The following is a 9,646-nucleotide window of genomic DNA, read 5'->3' on the forward strand; positions in this document are numbered from 1 at the left end:
ACAACAATAACAACAAGGCTCTCTTTTATATGTTATTCACACATCCATAAAGGATGTGGACCAATACTTTTAAAACTACACATGCCTTCTTAAATATTCTATGATTGTAGAAAATGAAAAAAATGTTTAAACATCTTTCTTTTCCACATCAAAATACACAATCCTATTTTTGTCTCTCTCTTTCTCTATCTTTTTTATTGGGGTCCTTTTCTCTGTGTCCCTTTCTTAGAGCTGGGCTTTAAAAAGATGGTTTCCTAGCAGCAGAATGCAGAAGGCCCATTCATATTACAATGGGCAGAGAGGAAAGAAAGAGCCTGGTTTGTTTAAACTGCTTCTGTCTTCATTCACAGCCCTGATATCCATGGGCATTGTGCCGGCTACAATGGAACTAAAGGATGTATTGTGGCCAGGGAGGGGGCAAAAAAAAAAAATCAAAACAGAAGAAGTGATGATCAGAGAAAAGAGTCCTGCAGCAAAATTGTCCCCCAAAATCGAAGTCTTACATCTGAGATTTATGTTACCTTTTGGCTGCTTGGCCTATTGACCAGTGTTTCTAATAACCACTAGAGTTTAATAAACAAAGCCTGGCATGGGAACTTTCCTGACCAGTTTGCAAAAGGCAGAAAAGGTGTAACCAGGGCAGGGTTTTGTTCCTTTCCCCCCCATTGTCCTGACTTTGCAGAAATTTTGTATAGATTAGAAGGATATCAGAGTGTGGCTTCTCATAAGGTTTGCCTTACAGTAGGTCACATATAAGACTAGGTGTTTCTTTTTTCCAATGCCATGTTGTGTTTGAGCCATAAAATGTCTCTTTCTCTTTCTCACACACACATATATAGACATATCCCCCTCTAACTTTGAATGATGAGCTTCTCTCTGAAGTTCTGATGATCACATAACCTATTTCATCCTAATAGGCAACAGGTGGAAGCTTGAATAACTCCACATATTTTCCGGGTGGAGGGGAAGGAGAGAAGAGAGCACCATGGGGAGCCAATTGGAGGATTAGATCAGATGTTATTGCCAGTGGAAAAATTAAACAGAGCAGTGCTCTGGGGAACACAGATTAATATATTTAGTGACTTTTCATACACAAAGGCGTACCATTGTAGCCACGTCTGAATGCCTGTGAATAGGATGGAACATATGCAGCCTGTCACCGCAGGTGCCCACATCTGTTCTTCTCCAGGCAGATGCTCACAGGAGGGGGAAAAAAAAGGCTCAGAGCAAACCTGCTCCCAGAAAAAGAAGAAAACCCAAGGAATCTGCCTCATCTCCAAACTCCGCTTCATAAATCACTTTCTGCAAAGGACTCCCTTTAAATCAAAATCAAAACAAACATATGAAAAAGTGTTTAAAAGGGGGAAAGAATATTATGCAAGGCTGGAGAGAACTAGAGGAGAGACGGCAGCAAAAGAGCTGTTTTCTAACTGCAGCAAATAAGCAGTAAATATTACTTTTTCTAACACTGCAATCATAACTGGATGTTACCTACTTTGAAAATAGTTTGGCTGGATTCTGTAAGACTTAGTTTCTAGATTTGGATTGGAAAGTTTAGGATTGCAAACTAGATCCAAAACACAAAAGGAAGGACTGATAAATGTGGTCCAATATACCACAATATGATGTCATATGATAAAGTGATTTTTAAGAGCAAGCATCCTTTTAAAGAAAATTCTTAATTGCTTTTCAAGGTGTCTTGTGATAGTATAAATAGTGAAAGTGGAAAGAATGAAAATTCTTTAACAAGTACCTAAGATCACACTGTTTTATAAGTAAATCAGGGCTAGCTTTTGGGCTGTTTTAATTATGTGTGTTACAAGCTAGGTTTTTTTTTTTTTTTAAGACTAGTTTAAAGAATGGCTTTATCTGCTCTGCATCACTTCAGGGGCTCTGGCAGACTGAGATGTGATGAACAAATATTTTAATAAATTAGATATTAGATACTGAAGTAATGAGATTTTTGTCGTTGTTGTTGTTAACAGTGAAGATTCACATTAAAACACAGGCATATTTTTAAAAGCATATAGCTTCCTCTCAACTATCTGGAGTTGGGTATCGCAATATGGTTCCAAGGCGCAATCACTAGCACAAATACATAAGGTTCCGTGACCTTTATTTAGCTTTGAAGAAAATATGCCCTGCATATGCCCAGAGAACATCATTTTACTTCACGTTTTCATGACATGTTCCACAGCCAGGTCCTTCTCTGCTGTAGCATCCCAGTTATGGAATACTTTTCCCTTTAAGGGCAAGCTGACATCAGCATTGCTTTTTTATCCAGTGTCATGAAGAAGACGTTATTGCTCACTAAGGCCTTTGGGGCTAAATAATTTTAGAGAAAGATTCACGTGTACATGAAATTTTTTTAAACTATTTTTAACAAGATTTAATGTGCCCTTTTGTAACTTTTAAAATTGTATAATGTGTTTGTAGCCTTTTAAAACCATTCATATTGTTTACACTGTTTTCAGTTAGGCAAGCTGCTTTTATTGTATGCTGCCCTGAGATCTTTAGATAGAGGGCAGAATATAAATATTTTAATAATTAAATAAAATGTATAAATCAAAGGTCCAGGGACATTTATATGAGAGTAGCCTCCTTTGAATTCAGTTCAATTATTTCCTGGTGAAGTGGGATAGGACTGACATGCATTATTTATATTTATGTATACTTAAATTACTTGTAGTCTAGCTACAAAATGGCATTCTTAAAGCAAGTTACAATATTATTTAAGATACAATGAAAGAGCTAATCAGAAGATTAGTCCCTTGCTCAACAGTACTTCCTCATTTAGGTAGAGTTTTCTTTCTTGTCTTCTTCCTCGAGCGGTCATCCCTCTTCAAAACATAGCTGATGAACCTTGCCATGTTTAGATGTTCTGGCATCCACTTATACCACAACTACTGGACTCCTGCAAAATTGCAGCAGTAGTAACTGCAAGGACTGCCACTGAACACTGGCAGTGAAGGTGATAGTAGTAGATGAGGCAGTAGTGCAGCAATAGCAATAGCAAGTATATTTCTATACCACTTATCGGTGCACTTAAGCACTCCCTAAGCAGTTTACAAAGTGTAAGCTAATTGCCCCCAACAAGCTGGGTACTAATTTTAGTGATCTCAGAAGGATGCCAGGCTGAGTCGACCCTGAGCCCTTGGCTGGTGGCTGCAGTATAGACATTTAACCACTATGCCACCAGGGCAGCCTTCAATAAGTGCCAGGGAACATATTAGACCCTCATACTTTGAACCAAGCAGAGGGTTAGCCTACTTTTTGTGGCTGTGGTGCCCCTCTGCTTGAAGAATAGGTTGCCACAGGGGTGTCTAATGTGCCCTCTGAGGGTCAGGAAGGTGCCCACCCCTGAAACATAGGATTACAATCTTTCTGCCAGAATTTCCCTCTGTTGGATCTCCTTTTCCCTCCAAAAGTGTGAATTCGTGTGCTGTGTTCCAAATGCAGCTTCAAAAAGTGGGTGTATTCACTAGTTAAATGTTCTAAGTGTGCATCAGGCATCCTGTTCTCACTCCAGCCATCATTAATCAGTGCAGAATCAGGCCCCTATCATCAATGGTTAACACAACACATGGCATCACTCCATTCTGTTGGCAATGAATGGCTGGTCGTTTTGCAGTTCTAATCCTGTTTTTTCTTCACCTTGTGCAAAACTCGGGTTAGTTTTGTATCAATAGTGGAAAAGTGTTGTTCCAATATTATCTTTCCCTGCCAGTAGCACATACGTAAATATGACAGAAGAAAAAAACACATTGATGAAATATAAACTTTTAGGTATCGTATAGTTATTTTGCTGGAGTGAAAAGATCTAAATTTTTGGAATGTAATCATGAGCATCTGCTTTGGGGACATCAAAATGAGAACAAATGGAAGCAAAATAATCTGTTTTATTGGAAAGGAATTTTGAAAAATAATTTTTTTGTAGTTAGCCCTTGTTATCCTAGTGCCTTCAAGTCCTATGGCAATGCTAAAGTGAACCTACCTCAGGGTTTCCTTTGCAAGATTTGTTCAGAGGGGTTTCCCTTTTGCCTTCCTCTGAGGCTGAGAGAGTATGAATTGCCCAAGGTTACTCACTGGGTTTCCATGGCCAAGGGAGAATTCAAACCCTGGTCTCCAAAGTCATGGTTCAGTGCTCAAACTACTACGCCACACTAGCTCTCTAACTTAGGTACACGTGTGCCCGAATCTATCTAGAGAAGATTCTTGACATCCTAATGACTAATTAAAGTCAGGAACTTTTTCAAAAAATGTGTAGTAGCATTTTACCTGCAGTCTAAAGTGATACAGTCCAAAGTTCATCCTGCACAATGTGTGGAATGGTCCCAAAAGGGGCAACATAAGTCTCTTTCCCATTATGCAAAACTGTATAACACTACTCCTATACTTGAGTGTGATGGTGGGATCCTACAGAATCTTGGATTTGTAGTTTAGGGAGGCACTAGGGCAGAGAATACTAAATCCTTCATGAAACTATATATCCCAGGTTTCCAAATGAAGGAACTAGGGCCTGGTACAGACTGCCCCAAAAGGGCGGCCTGCACCCGCTCCTTTTCACGCTGGATTGGGGACAGGGCAACCTCACTGGCAGCCCTGCGGCCCCAAATGCCGCTTCTCTTTGGCCTGGAAAAGAGGTGCCCTTGCCTAGGCACCCATGGCAACCCAGTGCTAAAGAGAAGAAAGGGGCCGTGGCATTGGCGTAGCCGTTTGGCTGCCACACCAACGAGGCAGGGCCCCAAAAGGAGCTGCATTTCTGAGCTCCTTTCCGTGCCTCAGCCAGGCCGCCATAAGCAGCCTGGTGTAGTCCCAGGGTGTAGTACACACTGTTTGGACGTGGCACGTGCATCCCCCACACATACTAGGGTTAAGGATAGTGCAGTTGGAGCGCACTCCCTACCTCTAGTATTGCCAGGAGCATGCCTCTTTATGGTGGTGTGTACCGGCCCCATGACACTAAAGTGGTATCAGTGCTATTAAAAGACTGAGTAAAGTGAAAATATCACTCTGGATGCAAGTCTTCTCAATGGACTTTATTCACCTGTTCAGCTGATTTAATAATGCCTCCCTAATTTAGGCACCTGACTAATATCTCCAATTTGTTTTTCCCCTCCTGTTTTGTTTGTAACATCTTGCCTGAAGGAGCCCATGGAGCTTCGAAAGCTTGCAACAAGTATATTGGGCATTTCGGTTGGCCAATAAAGGTATCAGTGATGGAGTTTTGTTACATTATATTGGCTGGCCAAGAAAGAGATCCCTCCTGTCTGGTGGAGTTGGGATGTGCAGTGGCACCCAAACCCACAAAACAGGGATCCCTTTATTGGCCAACGAATCAAAAGCGCTTTGCTCCCTGGGGCCACACGGCTTTCCCTGGATGCTGTTTTCTGAATGAAAGGTATCGGTCAGAAGGGTCCTAAAGGATCAGCCAGAGCCAGGCAGCTATTCAGACAGGCATCGCAGTCGCCTTTTCTCTCCGCTCCGCTCTGGGCCCACAACAAATTCCAACTCCCAGAATTCCATAGCCTTGAGCCAGACAAAGAGTTAAAGAGCTGCCAAACCGGGTTATTTCTCCAATGTGGATGCAGCCCTGCTCTCCAAAGGGGGGGGGGGCATTTGGGGACAGAAGGCTAGGGTGGAGGACAGGTCCTGGAAAAGGAGGACCCGTGTGGGTTACCCTCGTCTTTCCCTTGGCCACCCCACAAACTTGGGAGGTTTGCAGAGGATCAATTGCAGAGGAGAGAGCAGGGCGAGGGGGAGAGGGGCAGCTGGCTGGAGGACTGGCTCCGGGGACAAAGGCCTGTCCGCCCCTCGGAGGGTCCTGGGATGCCAGGTAAACAGGGCGCCTTTGTGATGGAGATGGCAGGCCAGCAGATGATTTGCGATGGAGGAAGGGGCCCGATGCTTATCTCTCATCTGGCTCCCCTCTCTCTCTCTCTCTCTCTCTCTCTCTCTCTCTCTGGGTGCCAGCTGAGCACGCGACTCCCTCTTTCTCATGCTAATCCGCGCATGCCTTTGCAACCTCCCCCCCAAATCCCATCCCGACCTGCCGCCCTCCTCTTCTTCCTCTTCTTCCTCCGCATCCAGGCGCAGGAGGGGCACCCCCAGGTTGCCAAAGAGGAACTTCGGGGGGGGGGTGAGGGAGGGGAGTAGGAGCTAAGCAACAGCCGGAACAGGGCTGAGCCTCCCCTCCCCCCCCCGGTTGCCCCCCTCCTGCCCCCTCCTTCGCTTTTGCCTCGAGTGGGAGAGGCTTGGCGAGAGCAGGTCAGGATGCCTTGCCCACCTGGATAATCTCCCAGGAGGAGGAGGAGGAGGAGGAGGAGGAAGGGGAGGAAGAGGAAAAAGGAGAAGTCGAGAAAGAGAAGGAGGAAGAGGACAGGGAAAACCGCGATGAGTTCCACTGTCCCCCTCTCCTGCTCCTCTGTAGCTGATGCCATGCTCTCCCTCCGTATGATGTGCCTCTGAGATACCGGCCTCAGGGCTGTTCCGTCTCCAGGAGGAGTCTCCTTTTCCCGAATTCCGAACTCCACAATGTTCCCAAAGCGTCTCCCACAGCTGTCCCAGAGAGGGACGCCTTGGTTTCCTGCGGGTTCGGTGTACACAAACTTTAAAATACCGTCTAAAATTAACTCCAGCCTCGGTGTACGAGGTGGATAGGAAACAGAATTGAGCCATGGCAGTTAAAGTGGTGTCAAAGCGGATTATTTCTGCAGTGCGGATGATGCCAGAGAGGGGCTTCCTAATTCCGGTTTTACAGATGGGGAACTGAGGCAGGAGGGCGTTTGCAGAGAAAGTCACCCACTGACCAAAACGGATCTGAACCCTTTCTTCGGATGGGATTTGCTTTTGCCTTCCTCTGAGGACGAGAGAGTGTGACCATGGAGAGCCTTTCTCCCAGTCACTCCGCTGCTAGGAGTAGCAGCAGGAATCCCTTGGACCGCGCCAGGGAAGAGGCAGCAGAGCTGGCTGTGAAACCACCCAGATTGTGTAATCTCTTCTTAAAATCACTTAATGCGGATTAATTAGGCCCTCATTTCCGGTAAACCGTCTCATGCAATCCGGATTAGGGAGGTTGCAATCCAGTTTACTAAAGCTAAAATCGCTTGACCTGGAAGTACCACTAGACGGGGCGATGTTTTTGCAGCAACTGGGATGATGGGGTGAGAGCAAGCCAAGGGCCTCCCCTTGCTATATAGAAAGGGGAGACTCTTGGTTTGCAGGTTTGTGAAAACATACCTGCAAAGAGGTAAAATGAATGATGATCCGAAGAGAAACCAATGAAAACAGAATACGTTGATGGAGTAGTAAGGTTGTAGTAGGTCTTTTTTCTTCAGATTTTTCCTCACACACGAAAAGTTAAAACATTGGCTCCATTCTCAGATTCCAGAAGGTATCATCATCATCATCATCATCATCATCATCATCATCATCATCATCATCATCATCATCATCCCACCCCAAAACTGGGACTCAGAGTGGCTTCCCATTTGAAAGAACAGTACAATTAAAAATATTTAAAAGGGATGCATTAAAATAGAATTATATTAGGCAATTAGGTAAACCCATTCTTAGTTTAGTATAACAATTACTTAAGAGTGGGGTGGGCAACTGACAAAGGAAAGTTAATCCCCTGCTTCACTCATGCAATCATCATCATCATCATCCAGTGTTTTCCCACCCTCTGTAAGCCCTGGAGGCATTTTTGCTATGGTTTGCAGCCTGTTACAGACAGCCAAAATAAAGCTGCTTCGAGTCACAGTGGAGGTATGGTGTTTCAATGATGCATGGACTGGAGCATGGCTTTGGTGTGGATTCTGGACTCTTAGGACGCATGCATCATTGAAACACCATACCTCCACTGTGACTCGAAGCAGCTTTATTTTGGCTGTCTGATCATTTATTTACAGTACTACATTTCTGTTTGATAATTCCTGATGCTCAGCTATAGTTATCCTGGTGGTCTAGTTTGGCTTGATCATTTCAGATTGGGGGTTCAGCCCCCCCCCCACATGTCCTTGGAGGCTCAAGCCCACCCCTGTTCCAAGACCCATGTTTCTGGTTATGGATTCTAATTGGGGAGATAAAGATGAAATGCAGTCTTGATTGAAAAAGGGTTACTCTTGAAAATTCCTTGAGGCTTCTTCTTTTGTTAAGGATGGAGGAGCACGGGAACATCTCCTCTTCCTCATCCACACCTTGTCCAAGAGGCCCTGCACAATACCTCCTATCCCAGACCCTGTTTGAAAATAGGATTTAAAGATGTAGCTGTAACGTGCATCAGAAGAAGTAGGAAAGTCTAGGAAAGCTCATGTAAAGAAGTGGCATTCTTTCTTTCACTTAATCTCAAAGGTGCTACAAGATCGAAAGCTTTCATGGCCGGCATCCATAGTTTTTTTGTGGGTTTTTCGGGCTATGTGGCCATGTTCTAGAAGAGTTTGCAGAACAAACTCTTTTAGAACATGGCCACATAGCCCGAAAAACCCACCAAAAACTCTGCTACAAGAACCCTTTGCATCCTGCTTGAAAATGGGCAGATGTTCACAAACATTTAAGTGCAGAGCAGGTGGTTGGTTTTTCAGTTTTTCTGTCCAGTCTGTATTGACAGTGCCATGATCTACAAACTGATTGCTAGACAATACAGAGCTAGGGAAAAGCTCCTTTATTTGGACTTTCCCCCAGAGTTCTGCATGATCATCATCAGTGTCCTTCTCCTCTTAAAGTTTAGGACTTAGAGAGAGCAGTTGATTTCAGAAGAAGTTGTTTCAAAGGAACATTTGAAAGAGAGACATGATACATCTGTTACAGCATAAAAAGGAAAAGGGCAGGGTGGAGGAGACAGAACCCTGTAGTAACATTTAAGACTGATTTATTTTAGCATGAGTTTTCACAGATTTCAATTGCACGGGTGTTTCAATTATAGCATCCATGAAAGCTCATGTTAAAATAAGCCAGTTAGTCTGAAAGGTGCTCCTTTCTCTTTTTATTCTATGACTTCATGAATTTGGGCTTAATTGGAAGTCAATACAGTGAAACAATAATGATGGATAAATTAGTTTGAGGATCCAGATAGATGTATGCAGCCAATTTTGCCACTGACTCCACCTGTTCTATATAGACATGATATTGTATGTGTGTGCGCACACCTTAAAGTCACCTATCAGCTTATGGTGATCCTATGCATTTCTGGATGAACTGGGGTTTTGAAACTTGTTCTCTTTGCACCTGGTCTGACATGTGGGCCACTGCACCAAGATGTCATGCTAAACAGGAGGAGAAGATACTCATCTTCTTTAATGCCTTTATGTTGGCAAAGGAACAGTCAGGTTTTCAGGTGACACAGAGGCCTGTTCACAAGATTTTGTTCTCGGCAGCTACTTTCAAACTGTTCTTGGCTCCATCACTGATATCAAGTAGCTCCTAATCTGCATCACATGGCAGATGGGGACCCAGAACAGTTTGTCTCATGCCCTCCCCCCTTTTTGGTAGGGGCAACATCAAGGGAGGTCTCGAATGTGTGGATCAGACATCACAGACATCACAGCCCAGACAGACCTCTTCTGTAATCCAGATACATCTCTTGTGTAACCCCAGACACAGTTTTTCACTGGAGTCTGTACACACAATCAGCTGCCAGATATCAAAG

Source organism: Sceloporus occidentalis, unplaced genomic scaffold, assembly GCF_023333645.1.
Source record: "Sceloporus occidentalis isolate IW3139 unplaced genomic scaffold, rSceOcc1.0.p SCAF_6, whole genome shotgun sequence".
In the NCBI taxonomy this organism is placed as follows: Eukaryota; Metazoa; Chordata; class Lepidosauria; order Squamata; family Phrynosomatidae; genus Sceloporus; species Sceloporus occidentalis.